Consider the following 17,720-nt stretch of genomic DNA (forward strand, 5'->3'; position numbering starts at 1 on the left):
AAGGTATGGCAGGAGATTCTTTTTTTTTTTTTTTTTTTTTTTTGAGACAGGGTTTGGCTCTGTTGCCCAGGTGAGATCTTGGCTCACTGCAACCTTCGTCTCCTGGGCACAAGTGATTCTCCCACCTCAGCCTTCTGAATAGCTGGAGCTACAGACATATGCCATCATACTTGGCTAACTTTTGTATTTTTTTGTAGAGGCAGGATTTCGTCATGTTGGCCAGGCTGTTCTTGAACTCCTGAGCTCAAGCAATCTGCCTGTCTCGGCCTCCCAAAGTGCCACGGTGCCCAGCTAGGAGGAGAGATTTGGTCTTAGTATAAGTCAGTGTTTTTCTTTTCTTTTCTTTCTTTCTTTTTTTTTCTTTTCTTTTCATTTGTTTTCTTTTCTCCTTTTTTTTTTTTTTTTTTAAATGAGATGGAGTCTCTGTTGCCCAGGCTGGAGTGCAGCAGCACGATCTCAGCTCACTGCAACCTCCATCTCCTAGGTTCAAGCAATTCTCCTGCCTCAGCCTCCCACATAGCTGGGACTACAGGTGCACGCCACCACGCCTGGCTAATTTTTTTTGTATTTTCAGTAGAGACAGGGTTTCACCATGTTGGCCAGGTTGGTCTCGAACTCCTGACCTCAAGTGATCCGCCTGCCTCAGCCTCCCAAAGTGCTGGGATTACAGGTGTGAGCCACCGCACTCAGCCAGTGTTTTTCAAACTGCGATTTGCAATCTGTTTGTCAGTTGTGTAATCAAGTTAGTGATCAAGACTAGCAGTTTTAATTAATTAATTAATTAATTTTGAGACAGCATTGCTCTGTCGCCCAGGCTGGAGTGTAATTGCACCATCTTAGTTTACTGCAACCTCTGCCTCTGGGGTTCAAGCAATTCTCCTGCCTCAGCCTCCCAAGTAGGTGGGACTACAGGCCTGCGCCACCATGCCCGGCTAACTTTTTGTATTTTAGTAGAGACGGGGTCTTGCCATTTTGCCTAGGTTGGTCTTGAACTCCTGAGTTCAGGCAATCCGCCTGCCTGGGCCTCCCAAAGTGTTAGGATTATGGGTGTGAGCCACTATGCCCAGCCAAGACCAGCAGTTTTTTTGTTTTTTTTTTTGTTTTTTTTTTTTGAGGCAAAGTCTCGCTCTGTCGCCCAGGCTGGAGTGCAGTGGCGCTATCTTGGCTCACTGCAAGCTCCATCTCCCGGGATCACGCCATTCTCCTGCCTCAGCCTCTGGAGTAGCTGGGACTACAGGCGCTCGCCACCACGCCCAGCTAATTTTTTGTGTTTTTAGTAGAGATGGGGTTTCACCGTGAAGACCAGCAGTTTTTAAAAAGGAAGTGAATAGAAAGGAGAGGAAAGTAGGAAAAAAAAGTCTGAGTGGACCAAATGACCATGGGTCAGCATTTGTTTCTTGAAAATATTTGTCTAGTTTGATATATTTATGTGTATATAGAGATATTTTATGTGCTGGGTCATGATGTAAAGTGTAATTAATTGGTGAGAGTAAGAATGGAAAAAGTTTGAAAGCCATTGTTCCAAGCTACCATTTAATAATAATACCTGCTGTTTATTGATCACTTAGACTACTGTGGAAGGCACTTTGCCAAGTGCACGCTAGACATTTTCTCATTGAAATCTCACAGCGACCCAATGAGGCAGGCATTATTGTTACCATTACAGAGATGAGGAAATTCAAGTTCAAAGAGGCTGAATGACTTTCCCAGGGTCATGGAGCATGTAAGAGGCTGAACCTGGAATTGAACCTGAGCCCAGCTTTCTCAAAAGCCTGTGCTTGTTCACTACCTTCTGCTGTAGGAAGAACCGTGGATGGAGCTGTCCTCCAAGATGGCCTGGGCTGTCTGGAAAAGGGCTGAAAAAGCAGCAAGGGTTCAGGTAGAGGCTGGGTGGCCCCCTGTCAGGGACAGTGGAAACAGAATTCTTGCCTACCTTCTTCTACCTCAATGGGAGATTGGATTGGATCATAGTAATCCCCCCATGACTTACATGACAGTGTCCAAGACTCATCCTGTACAGTCACTCTAAAGTCAATCCCAACTCCTGGGTTTCTTTGATTCTTGATTGAAATATGATTTAATTAAATATATTTAGATTTGTTTATAGGTAAGATTTTCTTTTAATAAGTTTCCTGATTTTTCTGTAACCAATGACGTTTATTTTATGATTTTAAGTTATTAAAAATAAAATGTTTTCTGATTCTCTCTAATGAGCATGAACTAACTATAATTTCTATAATTTAAAAAAGTCATTGAAAATAAAATACCCCTGGCCGGGCGTGGTGGCTCAAGCCTGTAATCCCAGCACTTTGGGAGGCCGAGATGGGCGGATCACGAGGTCAGGAGATCGAGACCATCCTGGCTAACACGGTGAAACCCCGTCTCTACTAAAAAATACAAAAAAAAAAACTAGCCGGGCGAGGTGGCGGGCGCCTGTAGTCCCAGCTACTCCGGAGGCTGAGGCAGGAGAATGGCGGGAACCCGGGAGGCGGAGCTTGCAGTGAGCTGAGATCCGGCCACTGCACTCCAGCCCAGGCGACAGAGCAAGACTCCGCCTCGAAAAAAAAAAAAAAAAAAAGAAAAGAAAAGAAAATACCCCAATGCAACAAAAAAACCTCTAATTAAGAATTCTTCCTGGCAAGTTTTTGAGAGGCTGCTGGCAGCATTCTGTTCCTCCTCTTGTGTGGGCTGGGGAAGCTCTGGGTGGACCATGGGAGGCGATTGGTGGACGGGTTCTTTGTGGACTGGAGCTTCTTATCAGGTGCCTAGACCAGCCCATCCTCCCTGCACAGACCAGGATGAGGCAGGGGCCATAGTTTAGGGAGCCTCTTTTCTGTTTTACCTGCAAAGTGAAGTGCCTATTGATTCTGCTTAAAGCTGGAAAGGGATCGGGCAGGGCGCGGTGGCTTACTCCTGTAATCCCAGCACTTTGCGAGGCCGAGACGGGTGGATCACGAGGTAAGGAGATCGAGACCATCCTGGCTAACACGGTGAAACCCTGTCTCTACTAAAAAATACAAAAAACTAGCCGGGCGAGGTGGCGGGCGCCTGTAGTCCCAGCTGCTCGGGAGGCTGAGGCAGGAGAATGGCGTAAACCCGGGAGGCGGAGCTTGCAGTGAGCGGAGATCGCGCCACTGCAGTCCAGCCTGGGTGACACAGCGAGACTCCGACTCAAAAAAAAAAAAAAAACAAAACAAAACAAAAGCTGGAAAGGATCTGAGAAAGTATCTCCACTAACCCCTTCATTTAGGGAAAAGGAAACGAAGCCCTGAAGCCCTGGGAAGGGAGGTGACTTTGCTTTGCTGTCCTCCCGTCTCATGGATAGCAGAACAGGAGCAACTCCTAGGTGGGTTAAATCACGTTGCTTCCGCAAGAGAAAGAGGGTGCTGGAGGTTGGTTGAAATTGTGGGGAGAATAAAGAGCAAATAAAAGACAAATCTTCTAATGCTAATTTCATTGAGGAATTCCAGAATGGAGGAGAGGGGAGTGGGAGTGTGATTTAGTGGAAAGAACCTCTGCTTGGCAGTTGGGAGACCTGAACTGTGGTTTCAGCATTAATACCCAGCGTGTAATCTCAGGTGAGTTACCCACCTGCTGCCATTGTAGGATAGGTTAATTCTTGTTCCTCACATTCTGCCCAGTCAACACCACGGCAGGAATGCTTACCCTGAGCAGGGCACATCCTCAGTCTTGTTTCCTTCCAGAGCCAATGACCCCACCATGGAGCTGTCATTAGTTATGTGCTGTAGAACTGTGGGCCCAATATAGGACATTCTCCACATCGGTGGGTACCAGCCACTGGGGACCTTAAGGTTTGGTTGCTGCATAAGCTTGGGGTGCTGTATCTCCTCTTGTAGCAGCCTCTCAAGTTCAGGGATTATGTCTTGTGAATCCCCCCAGTGTATAGTAAGGTGCTGAGGTTCTGCGCACTTTAGAACCCTGATTTGTTGGCACGTGTGGGGGGATGGGTAGCGGGTTTAATTTTGTGGGTCACATGGAGGTGAGGTTCAGGTCTGCCTTCGGACATGCGGGCCACAGGCATGCGCTTGAAACACTGGCTACCTGATTTCAGAATCGAGCCATGATGGGGAGCATTGTGGTTTGTGAGGGGGGTTGATCTGAATGGGTCACTGTGCATAAGCAGGTGACCTGAGTGAGGCGAGGGGAAGATGGGGGGCAGGGGGAGGGGAAGGGGGGGCGGGGGCTGGGAAGTAGAAGCTTTTTCCAGGTTTTGAATTATCTAAGGAGATGGAGACAGGAAAGAAGTCTCTGGGATTGTGGCAGGTCATATCAGTTTCCAGAATCTCCTCAAATAGTTCGTTTAAAAAGCTGCTACTTTTCTCTGGCATGGCCCATCCTGGATATGGGATTCTCACTGGTTAAGTGCATTTTCCCTTGACCTGGGTTGTACCGTAAACGTTAGCTTGACTGATGGCCTCAGCTAGGAGAAGTGAATGCATTGTTGTTCAGGTTTGTTTTACACTCTGTTATCAAGGCTAATAATATGATGCTTTAAGGCTTTACGACTTGATTAGTGGCATCAGTACTTGAAAGAGCTGGCTTAGGGCGCTGTGAGAGGTTACATGAAGGTAATTAGACAGCAGTTGTGAAATGCAGGGGGTGGTTTCCATTTACTAATGGCTTTAAGGCAGCCCTGCCTGTTACTGAACCACCAGCGTGAATCTTTTGAATAGAAAATGAGTTGATTAGTTTGGGTGCTCTGCCGCAGGCCACAGGCAGCCCCCAGTTCTCTCTCTGCCTGTGGTTAATGCCCTTAATCAGCTGCCTGTGAGCCCACTAGAGCCTTAGTATAATCTAGTACTCAAAGCATGGCCCCTGCATCAGCAGCATCACCTGCGAGCTGCCTAGAAATAAACGCAGGGCCAGGTGCGGTGGCTCACACCTGTAACCCCAGCACTTTGGGAGGCTGAGGTGGGTGGACCATCTGATGTCAGGAGTTCGAGACCAGCCTTGCCAACATGGTGAAACCCCATGTCTACTGAAAATACAAAAAATTAGCCGGGCATGGTGGCGTGTGCCTGTAATCCCAGCTACTCAGGAGGCTGAGGCAGGAGAATCGCTTGAACCCTGGAGGCAGAGGTTGCAGTGAGCTGAGATCGCGCCACTGCACTCCAACTGGGGCTACAAGAGCGAAACTCCATCAAAAAAAAAAAAAAAAAAAAAGGAAAGGAAAGGAAAGAGAGAGAGAAAGAAAGAAAGAGAGAAAGAGAGAAAGAGAAAGAAATGCAGAACCTCTGGTCCCATCCACAGTTGTGGAATCAGAATCTGCAGTTTTAACAAGACCTTCAGGTGATTGGGTGCACGTCAAGTTTGAGAAGTGCTGGGCTAGCACAGATGCCCCCTGAGATTAGAGATTTGTGGCAATGTGGTTTTTATTGTGTAGTGCAATAAATGATTTAAGCCCTAGTGCTGTGGTATGATTCCAGTCTGCTGTCATTAGAGCCTGGAATTGTGTGTGTGTGTTCATTGTCACTTGTGGCATCAGCGTAGGGTTGTGGTTTATTCACCCCCTGCAGCTCACCAAGTTCTTGGCACAGCTAGCCATTTCTTTGAATGCAAGTCTGGCATCATAGACTGTTGGGGGGTGTGACGAAAACACCACTTTCTTCCTGTTACTCCCTGGAGCCCACAGGGGCTCTGGTTGTCTGCTGCGTCATGTCCAAACCTCTTGCTGGGGCTCCAGGGCCCATGTGTTCCAGGTTAATCTGGCCCCTGCTCTGGCCAGGCAGATGCTGGTCTTCAGCCTTGCCCTCTGTCTCTTGCTGGATGTGGGTTTCCAGTCGTTCCTCATCTTTACACCCCGGGATCACTCTCTGCTGCACTGTTTAGTGCCTGGTGGTTCTGGGCTGCTTCCTGGGGGACTTATTGTTAATTGTGGACAGGTCGTCACCCTTCATTCAGGTAACACGCTCTTAGAGGGCAGGACCGGTGTATAGCAGGTACTCCAGCCTCTGCCGGGTGCCTGGTGGACAGGCATACACATGGATCCCTTCATACTGTGCATAGGAGGCAGAGGATTTGGAGTGAGTGGAGTGAGGTGGGCTGCTGGCTTCAGCCATGGGGTAGGGGCTGGTGAAGGCTCAGAAAAAGAAGCCCACACAAAATTGGAAGGACCTCTACTGAGAGGGGAATGGGCCATTTGGCTACATGAGAGAAATTAAGGTGAGTTTCAGCAGTCCTTCTCTGATGGCACTGGAGGTGGGGTGGACAGGGGTAGCCCCCATGTTGCTTTGGAGTGTATTTCTGGTTTGTTGCAAACCTGTCCTCTTTTTTTGTGAATCTGTTGGTGAGAAAAGATGAGGCCTTAAAAAGGGCAGAGAGGAGGGGTGCAGCAGCTAGGAACTAGGCTGGTTGGGCGTTGTCCTGGTAAGGTTTGGGGTGGAGGCTATATTTACTTCTTATAGTGATGCTGGTAGGATCTTTTTCTATGTTTAGAAATAGTTTATATAACATGAAAGTATGTGTTCTTAAAAAGACACACACAAAAAACCCAGACGCTAGAATAGAATAAAATTTAAGCAGACCAATTACCATAAAAGAAATGGAGAAAGTTATTAAAGAGCTATTTCTTAAAATAGTCCCAGAACCAGATGGTTTCACAGGTGAATGTTTTCAAATATTGAAGGTACAGGTGATTCTAATGCAATTTACATTGTCCTAGAGCAGAGAAAGAGCGCTTAAATTCTTTTTATGAAGCTAGTGTAACAAAATGTGACAAAATAAACAGGTATGCACACAGAGCCACAAAGTGGTCTCCATTTTGAATACTGAAGATGCGACATTCTAATAACATGATTAGAACCCAGCAGCCCATTGAAAGAACTCCATGGTCACGGGAGTTCCAGAACAGGAAGATAAGGATAGGTTAACTTTAGGATTTCTGTTAATAAAAATTCATTAGGCCGGGCGCGGTGGCTCAAGCCTGTAATCCCAGCATTTTGGGAGGCCGAGAAGGGCGGATCACGAGGTCAGGAGATCGAAACCATCCTGGCTAACACGGTGAAACCCCGTCTCTACTAAAAAAAATAGGAAAAACTAGCCGGGCGAGGTGGCGGTCGCCTGTAGTCCCAGCTACTCGGGAGGCTGAGGCAGGAGAATGGCGTGAACCCGGGAGGCGGAGCTTGCAGTGAGCCGAGATCGCGCCACTGCACTCCAGCCTGGGCGACAGAGCGAGACTCTGTCTCAAAAAAAAAAAAAAAAAAAAAAAAAAAAAAAAAAAAAAAAAAAAAAAATTCATTGTATTAAAGGATCTAAGGAGAAAATAAGATGCTGAAAAGGTTTATGAAAAATTAGACATCCGTTTTTAATAAAAACTGCTATAGGAATAATTGGATACCTCCTCAACATGGGAAAATACATTTTTGTCAAGCAAGTAGCCAAAATTTTGCTTAGTATTAAAATGGTGAATGCTACATGCATTCCCATTAAAATCTCGATTAAGCACCATAATTACATAACCTTGTTCTGGTGGGGATAAGCTGGTATAATTAGATAAGAGGTATAAAACCTAGAAGGAAAAGGCAAAACTAAAAGACAAACAAGAGAATTCAGTAAGGTAGTTTGGTGCATGATTAATGCACAAAAATGAGTAGTACTCCCCCATAAATATCCAGCTAGAAAATATGATGGAAGAAAAAAAAATCCCACTTGTATAAGCAACAAAAGAGATAAAATATCTAGTTATAAGCTTAATAAAATTATATTAATATATAACCTCAGCACTACCAAGGGGCATAAAAGACTTAAAGAGAAAGATAATGTAATCTTGGCTAGAAAGAGTCAGTGTTATAAAAATGTCACTTTTCCTATACATGTAAAGTGTGATCACAATAAAATTACCACTAGGATTATTTTGGGTGTAGAAAAGCTGGTTCTAAGTTCATATGGAAAAATTAGCATGCATGAAAAATATGAAAAAGAAAAAGAAAGTTCTAGCTCTGATATATAGTAAGCATTTTAAAAAACTACAATAACTAAGATCACTTGGTACTAATTGGCTGAACAAGTGATGGGACAGAATAGCGAACCCAAAATAAATAAGGGCGTGTGTATGCGTGTGTGTATTTTGTGATAAAGGCAGTATTTCAAATGTATGGAGAAATACAGGATCTTCACAACCAGATAGCTATCTGGGAGATAAGAAAGAGCAGGATCCCTAATTTGTTCTTTAGACCAGAATAAGCCTATCAAACATAGGTCAAATGGTTAAATAAAGAATGAAAGTATAAAAGCCATAGAAGAATTTTTCTGTTATCTTGGGAGTAGAGAGACCTTCCTAAGTTTGACACAAATCCCAGAAGCTATAACATAAAAGATTGATACATTTGACAACATCAAAATGAGAACCACTTCATGAGAGTAACACCATAAACAAAGTCAAAAGATAACATGATAATCTGAGAAAAATAATTTGGAAAAAATATGATAAAAGGAGTTAATTTTCTTCATATACAAAGAGCCTTTAAAAATAAATAAAAAGTGTTATTAATTGAAAAATGGGCAAAAGGACATGGATAGAAATTCACAGAAAAGAAGTGTAAGTGGCTCTTAAATATATGAAAAGACCCATAACCCTCTCATAATAAAAAGTACAAATTAGAGCCACAATAAGAAGGCATTTATAATCTATCAGATTGGAAGAGATCAAAATATTTAATCATACACTGACTTGGTGACAGTGTAAAGAAATATTACTTTCATACATTGCTGGTGACAGTAAATGGATATAATTGCTTTGGAAGGCAATTTTGTGATATTTATCTAAATTATAAATGCCCATCTCTTAGAACCCAGCAGTTCCATTAATAGGTATCTGTCCTAGAGAAACACTCACATGTACAATGTTCATTGGACATTATAGTAATCGTGGAAGATTGAAGACAACAATGTAAATATCCATCAGTGGGAGATGAGCTAAATAAAACCTGGGTTGTTCAGATCTTTAGTGGGTCAGTAAAATACCTTAGTGGGTTTTGACACTGTGAAACAAAAGAATAGAAGATAATGGAGTGCATTGCACATAATATGAATATTTGGTGAACTTTTGTTTCAGTTTTGTGTATTCACAAATGCGAACTGGATTACAATGTAAAGTGTATTTCTTACTGTGTGATTCAGTCAAAAAAGTTGGAAAACACTGCAAGAGTAGTTAAAAGGAATACATTCAGTTAGTAACTAGTCGTAAGACTAGATCTCAGAAACGTAATTTTGAGTGAAAAAAGCAGGTTGCAGAGTGATAGGTACAGGGTGACACTATTTTTGAAAAAGAAAACACACAAAACGATACCGTATTTTTGACAGTATAATATTTTTAATGGAATCACTTATTCATACAAAAGAGGCCTGAAAGCTGTGAACCAGGCGTGTAACAGAGGTTTCCTCTGGGGACAGAGTGGTGTTCAGAGAGGCCTATGCTTTATGGCACATTTTTTAAAAGTGTGAATGTTTTGCCTGTATAAGTGGCTAAAAAATGTTACACATTATTGAAAGACCCTCCAAGGATGCTTTAAGTCCAGGTGCTTTCCCCTTGGTTGTTTTTCACTTGCTCTAATTTGTCTTCTGTTGCTGCTCAGTTTGTGTCTTTCCTTTTGCTTTCATTTGGGTGTCTTGTAAATTTGTAAGTACCACCCTGTTGATTTTGTCTTTCAAAGTTATTATCTGAAGATTGCACATAAAATTCCTTGTATCCGTGGCTTTTATTGGGTCTTTGTGTTTCTTTTTTAACTTTTCCAGTTTATTCCTTTGAAATAAATTGGGCCCATGGTTTATTAATTTCATGAAAAACTTTTTTCCCATAGTGCCCACTTTTGGCTTTCTTTCTCTTCCCTGACATTTGCTCACATTCTTGTTACTTGTATTTTCACTTGTAATTTTTATTTTATCTTTCATTTTTTTCGTCTGTAAATTTTGGCCAACACAAGCGCAGCAGTACTTCTTAAACTTCAAGGTGCACATGAATCTCCTTGAGTCTAGAACTCTTGTTAAAACGCAGATTTTGGGCCAGCTGTGGTGGCCCACTCCTGTAATCCCAATACTTTGGGAGGCCGAGGTGGGCGGATCACGATATCAAGAGATCAAGACCATCCTGGACAACATGGTGAAACCCTGTCTCTACTAAAAATACAAAAACTAGCTGGGCGTGGTGGCACGCACCTATAGTCCCAGCTACTCGGGAGGCTGAGGCAGAAGAATCACTTGAACCCGGGAGGCGGAGGTTGCAGTGAGCTGAGATCGCACTTCTGCACCCCGCCCCCGGGGACAGAGGGGGACTCCTTCACAAAAAAAAAAAAAAAAAAAAAAAAAAATGCAGATTCTGATCCAGCAAGTGTGAGTGAGGCCCCACATGCATTTCTAACCAGCTCCAGGTGGGGCCTACCTTTGGGGAGTGGGAAAGTAGCGGAAATGACACCTGTTCCTCCATTGATATTAGGGCACTAAGTACCCAAGTATCCAGTATCGAATGAATCCACCAAACTGTTGTAAAGATGATCTTCTAACTATTGCAATGAAATTCATCCTGTTTTCTATTGAAGTAGTGAAGATGAGATGCCCAGACCCACCCAATCACTTTTTTGGCTTCATTAGTGGCCATATCCTTTCTAGATGGTCCGAGAGGGTAGAAGAGGGTTTGTGGCTACACAATTTCTTTGGGCACATTTGGTCAGTTGAGCTGACTGCTATGGCTAAGCATTGCTGTCCTAGCCTCCACTGATTTAGCTGAGTTGTTTTTTCTTTTTTTTAATTTTGGACACAGGGCCCCACCCTGTCGCCCAGATTGGAGTACAGTGGCACAGCCATAGTTCACTGACTCAGACTCCTCACAACTTCAAACTTCTGGGTTCAAGTGATCCTCCCACCTCAGCCTCCCTGGTAGCTGGGACGACAGACACATAGCTGTCATGTCCGGCTACTTTTTTGTAATTAATTAATTAATTTTTTTTTTTTTTTGGAGAGACAGGCATCTCACCATGTTTCCCAGGCTGATCTTGAACTCCTGGCCTCAAGTGATCCTCCTGCCTCAGCTTCCCAAAGTGCTGGGATTACAGACATGAGCCATCATGCCCCATCACTGAGCTGACTTTGTAGGTCCATTTGGATCAGTTAGTTATTCTTAATATTTTTGGTGGCTGACAGACTTCTTTGGGAATATGATGGAAGCCATGGACTTCCTCTTCAGAAACATTCCCCACTTCTGTATTCATGCACACCAAACTCCTAGTTTTTATTTTGCCTGTGTGAGCTGCAAGCCTCCTAAAGCCTAGCTAGCTATGCTTTAGGACCCCTGATGTAAATGGTGCTGTTAAGACTGTACTTTCAGGAATCATTTCTATAGTTCACTACTAAAGAAATTTCTCTGAACATGTAGAGCACCAGAAAATATTTTAAAAGAATTTTTTAGGCGGGGCGCGGTAGCTCATGTCTGTAATCCCAGCACTTTGGGAGGCCGAAGTGGGCAGATCACCTGTTGGGAGTTCAAGACCAGCCTGACTAACATGGAGAAACCCTGTCTCTACTGAAAATACCAAAATTAGCTAGGCGTGGTGGTGCATGCCTGTAATCCCAGCTACTTGGGAGGCTGAGGCAGGAGAATCGTTTGAACCTGGGAGGTGAAGGTTGTGGTGAGCCGAGATCGCACCGTTGCACTCCAGCCTGGGCAACAAGAGCAAAACTCCGTCTCAAAAAAGAAAAAAAAGATTTTTTAAAAAATTCAGATAAATAGTGTTGTTAAGACAAAGAATCCCCAAATGAGAAACAGAATCCATAGTGTCTGCAGAAGTCATCTGGTCCAGCCCTGTTTACTTACAGATAAGGAAACCAAAGGCCAAGATTTTCAGACATTTATTCAAAGTCAGATTCTCCATGTTCCACAGCCTCCCTCCCATTCTGAGTGCAGCTGATGTTGTAGTAGGAAGCCTATGTGACTACACGTTGGTTCTCTGTGGGGTCTGTTGGGCTGAGTGGTGTACACCCATCCAGACCTTGCCTGCCTCATCTTTGGTAAGGGCATCTCCATGGGTTACTTCCTTCAGCCAAGCCCTGCCCTCAGCTCTTATAGTCATGTCTAGTCTGAGGAAATGGAGACTCAGATCCCTTCTGGTTAGGATTCTGGGCTCAGACACTACTCTGGCTTTGACACCGCAGGGCCTCCTGCCTCGATACTGTGTCCCATTTCCTTCTCTGAGTCTCAGTTCTTCTAAGAGGCTTCTGTGTTAGTTCCTGTTCTGCTAATGTGCCTGATATCCAGGTCCCAAATTGGAACCGAGACCCTGTCCTGTCCATTTGTTAGTGATAACCAGGTGTGGTGGGGAGACATGGGTTTGAATTCCAGCTCATCTCCTTACTGGCTGTGTAACTCTGGGTAAATTGCTTAACCCTCCCAGGCCTCAGTTTCTTTATGTATAAGACAGGAGTCTCATAGATATATACCTGACAGGGTGGTCATAGAACTGGTTTTTGATAACTAGTGTTAACACAGTGTTTATTGATAACTAGTAGCCAGCATCACTAGTCCTAGGGGTTGGAGTCTTGCCTAGACTAGATGGAACCTTAGTAACCTTCAGTAGATGTCCTGATGCCTGAGTTGCAGAGGCAACTAGAGCTTTGCCCCATCATAGAGCTTTGCCCACTTGGTGGGACTATTCATAATTTTATTCTAGGCTGTCCCCTTCCCCACAGCCCCTGTGAGCCCAGCCAGCTGGAGATTGCCAGCATCTCTCCAGACAGGAGGCCTGCCCACTGGACCACAACTTCTCTGTGTGTGCGTGGAACTGAGTGGACTTGTCTATGCCCTGCTCATCCCAAGAAGGAAATTACAGATCAATTTCATGTAAACACACAGCTGCAGAAGTCATCAGTGGAATAAATAAATAGGTGAATGACCTAACTAGGAAATGTCTATTGCACATCTACCATCCAGTAGCCACAGTAGTTAGCCCTGGTGATATACCATGTCTCTGTCCTCAGGGCACTGAGTCTTGAGGGGAATCAGACACGTGGCCATTGATTGATTGCATTACAGTCCCTGTGATAAATGAATGTGGTGATGGAGGGAGGGGGGACTGTGGAGCCTCCAACTCTACTTCAGAAAGGCAAGGGTAAAAAAATAAAGGTGAGGTATGGGAAGGCTTCACACAGGAGGTGATGTTTGATTTGGATTTTGGGGTTGATATCTCAGTATTCTTTATTAATTTTTCCAGATAAATTTTATGATCACTGAATGGGCTCTTTTAAAAAAGGAGTCTTGAGATCGGGTGCAATGGCTCATGCCCATAATCCCAGCACTTTGGAAACCTGACAGGGGAGGATTGCTTGAGCCCAGGAGTTCTAGACTAGCCTGGGCAACATAGTGAGACCCCATCTCTACAGAAAGTTAAAAAAAAAAAAAAATTAACCGGGCACTGTGGTGCATACCTGTGATCCCAGCTACTTGGGAGGGATTGCATGGTGGGAGGATTGCTTGAGCCCTGGAGGCTGAGACTCTGTGAGCCCTGATCGTGCCACAGCACTCCAGCTTGGGTGACAGAGTGAGACCCTGTCTCAAAAAATGAGTCTTGAACAATTACCAAGCAAGGGTCATCTCAGGAATGTAAGTCTGATTCAACACAGAGAGACCAATATTAATAGAAAGAAATCATAAAAATCAGAATACCTATTATTTAGCACAGTGCCTAACATATAATCAGTCAACAAATATTTGATAGATGAATGAATTTGGTCTCAGTGGATGTAGAAAAATACTGGAAATAATTACATATGCATTATAAAGCATCAGAAGAGTAAAAAATAGGTGTGTTGGGGGATTTATCCCTATGTAGGATAAAGAGCCTGCTTGTGTATAACCATGTAGCAATCCTTACACAGGGGCTGCAGATATAGAGTGGGGAAATACTAGAAGTGTGCCCTGAAAAACAGGAACTAAAACAAAATGCCCCTTATCTCTACTCTTATTTAACATAGTTTAACAGATGCTTGTCATAACAATATAGGAACAAAGAGAAACTAGAGGGATTGGTATAGGGAAGGAAGAGATAAAAATATCGCTGTTTGCAAATGACACAATTTCTATTCAAAGAAAATTACAAAATCCTACATGGCTGCTTCTGATCAGAAATTAAAGCATTAAAGGGTCAGCATTCCAAAGTTTATGCCTAGATTTCATGCCCTTTTGGCAGTTAAAATTCCAGTGAAATACTTCATAATGCAGAAACATGGTAACTATAATAATAGTCAGGAAAAATTGGTGGACATGCATATCAAAGGATGTTTTGAATATCTTTTAGGAGCAGGACTTCTCTAAGCAAACAAGGCAGGCAAGCAGTAGTTATTAAAATAGTACAATAGTAGGATAAAGCAGGAAAATGGAAGATCAGTACAATAAACAGATCTAAATGAATGGAAGATATTTATTTATTTATTTTGAGACTGGGTCTCACTGCACCCAGGCTGGAGTGCAATGGCGTGATCACAGCTCACTGTGGCCTCAACTTCCTGGGCCCAGGCAATCTTCCCACCTCAGCCTCTTGAGTAACTGGGACTATAGGCGTGCACCACCATGCCCAGCTAATTTTTTGTATTTTTTTATAGAGACAGGGTTTTGTCATTTTGTTTTGTCATGTTGTCTGGGATGGTCTTGAACTCCTGGGCTCAAGTGATCTTCCTGCTTCAGCGTCTCGAATTGATGGGATTACAGGCATGAACCACCACACCTGGCCTGGAAGACATTTATATATGACAAATTTGGAGAGGCAAACAATAGTGAAAGAAATAATTTTGCAGTAAATGGCTCTTGGGAAAAACTAGATAACAATGTGGAGAAAATGAACTCAGATTTATATCTCACATCATATGTTATATATTTTAGATGTATTAAAAAGTTAGTTTTACAAACTCTTAAAACTCAGAGGAAGCAGATGGTATTTTTATCCTCGAGATCAAATGTGTTTGAAAATTCCACAAAAATGATCATTAATGGAATGAGATGTGTTCAACTATAATGGAATCAAATCTATAAGATAAAAATAATAAAATCATGTTAAAGGATGTCAGGGTGCGGTGGCTCATGCCTGTAATCCCAGCACTTTGGGAGGCCAAGGTGGGTGGATCACCTGAAATCAGGAGTTGGAGATCAGCCTGGCCAACATGGCAAAACCCCATCTCTACTAAAAATACAAAATTAGTCAGGCATGGTGGCACGCATCTATAAATCCCAGCTACTTGGGAGGCTGAGGCAGGAAAATCGCTTGAACCTGGGGAGCAGAGGTTGCAGTGAGCTGAGATCGCACCACTGCACTCCAGCCTGGGCAACAGAGTGAGACTCTCTCTCAAAAAAAAAAAAAAAAAAAAAAAAAAAAAAAAAAAAAAATAAATATATATATATATATATATATATATATAGCGAAGTTAATGGAAGAGGGAAACAGTTGTAATAAACCAATGGATAAGACATGTTATCAAAGTTAAGCACAGAACTGATGAAGATCTTTAAGCAAATACTTAGACTATATTAGTGAAAAACCTAGGCATAGGAACACATCATTTTGTATGAAGCCTGGATCATAAACAGAGAGATACAAAGGTGTTTCACTTTCTTTTATTTTTTAATTTATTTGTTTATTTATTTTTGAGACAGGGTCTTGCTCTGTCACCCAGGCTGGAGTGCAGTGGTGTAATCATGGCTTACTGCAGCCTCGACGTCCTGGGCTCAAGCAATCCTCTGGCTTCAGCCTCCCAAGTAGCTGGAACTTACCATGGTGCCTGGATAATTTTTGACTTTTGCAGAGATAGGGGTCTTGATGTGTTGCCCAGGCTGGTCTTGAACTCCTGGACGCAGGTGATCCTCCTGCCTTGGCCTCCCAAGGTGCTGGAATTACAGGCATGAGAGACCACACCCAGCCAAAGTGTTTAGCTATCTCAACACTAAAGAAATGTAGGTGAAGCCGGCTCTGAGGTGGTACTTCATTTGCTTGTCATGTTAGCCAGAAATAGATGACATTTATAAAACCCACTCTTGAGGCCTGTGAGAAGGAAAACAGAGTACCACTAACGTTGTTGCACGTGGAGCTGGTTTTCTGGAGAGCATTGTGACGCTGGACAAATGGGCCACAGGAGCCGTGGTCCTGTTCCTACCTTTTTACCAACGTTTTTACTTTAGGAATAAGTCCCATAGAAATAATCCCAAGAGGAAGGAAAGCCACTTATCTAAAGATGGCAAAAAAAAAAAAAAAAAAAAAAAAAACCCGGAAATAATCCAAATGCAGGTAATTAGGGAATAGTTAGGCAAATGCTGTGAAAACAATACAGTGGAGAACTTAAACACTTGATACGAGATAGACAGAAGTGGGACAAGAATATGGAATTGCTTACCTGTGCTGATGATGACCTGGTAAATATCTGTGCACACACGTCCATAAGAATCTGGACAGGTGTAGGGCTTATTTGATGTACTTTTGATTAGGTTTTTTTCTCTGTCAAATTCTTAGTATGCCATGGAATGCTGGTTTTTAAAAGTAGAAAGGAGGGGGGAGCTTCTGGTAGTAAAAAGAGGAAATGTGTTGCGGTGGAGAGACAGCACTGGGAAGTCATCCACATGGAGCTGGATTTGAGTCACTATGTTGCCATGTGGTTTTGGACAAGTCACATCTCTCTTCTCAAGCTCCCAGTCTCCACCCTGAGAGGAGGTAATGGTGACACCCACAAATTAGATCACAGGAGTTTTTGGCTTCTGAGCAAGCACTCTCTTGTTGAGCTGGTTTTACGGAGTCCTGGAGCCCCTTGTCCGCTCTCCCTCGTTTTGTCCCATTTCTGCAGAATGTCTGTAGTTTGGGGGCAGATCCAGGGCTAATGTAACAACAGAGACGGGCAGGCAGACAAACACAGCCCCAAACAGGGCAGCCAACAGAGTCATTGCGAATAACAGTGAAAAGAGAATGCAACCCCCAGCAAATAAATATGTGCTCTTTCCATTTTAGATCTGGAGATGTGGCCTAAGAGGAGAAGACAGAGACTTAAAGAGAACATTTTGTTGAGCAGACTTAGATTTACCATGCAGTTGAAACTTTTTGTAAGCCTGGTTTGTGGAAAAAGCAGAAAGGAAAGGAGGCCAGCCACTTATCTGGTGTGTTTAGGACACTTTGGGGCATAACTAATGAATTCTAGTATTGAGCTCCTTTACTTGGGAGCAAGATGACCTTGAGTTTCTTAGTCCAAGCCCCAGTTTCCTCATGTTGAAATGGGAGTAACCTCTGTGTCTCCCTGGTTGGTTGTGAGAATGACCTAAGATGTCATGCTTAAATGTTCTTTGTGCTTTTCATTTACTATTTCTCAAGGTTTCCCCTGGATGCATGCCAAAACAGACACAATACAGGATCCCATAGGGGATGTGGATTATTGTCCCTGCCTTTGGGGAGCTTGTACATCCAGAGGGAGTGGTTACACAAATGCCTGCAGAGGCCGAGGAGTGGGGTGTATGGGAGGTAAGTGTCATGAGAAGGCAGCAAGGCCAGGGATGCTGTTTTTTGGTTTTTTTTGTTTTTGAGACGGAGTCTCGCTCTGTCGCCCAGGCTGGAGTGCAGTGGCCGGTTCTCAGCTCACTGCAAGCTCCGCCTCCCGGGTTCACACCATTCTCCTGCCTCAGCCTCCAAGTAGCTGGGACTGCAGGCGCCCGCCACCTCGCCCGGCTAGTTTTTTGTATTTTTTAGTAG

General features: G+C 43.5%; 1 protein-coding gene and 1 pseudogene across 8 annotated transcripts in view; both read left to right on the top strand.

The window, feature by feature from the left end:
• Positions 1 to 17,720, top strand: part of TRERF1 (transcriptional regulating factor 1) — a 230,972-nt gene that overhangs the window by 30,739 nt on the left and 182,513 nt on the right. The gene's annotated exons all lie outside the window — the stretch shown is intronic.
• Positions 11,323 to 11,402, top strand: LOC111543209 (annotated as a pseudogene).

This window comes from Piliocolobus tephrosceles, chromosome 5 (assembly GCF_002776525.5).
Source record: "Piliocolobus tephrosceles isolate RC106 chromosome 5, ASM277652v3, whole genome shotgun sequence".
Taxonomy (NCBI): Eukaryota; Metazoa; Chordata; class Mammalia; order Primates; family Cercopithecidae; genus Piliocolobus; species Piliocolobus tephrosceles.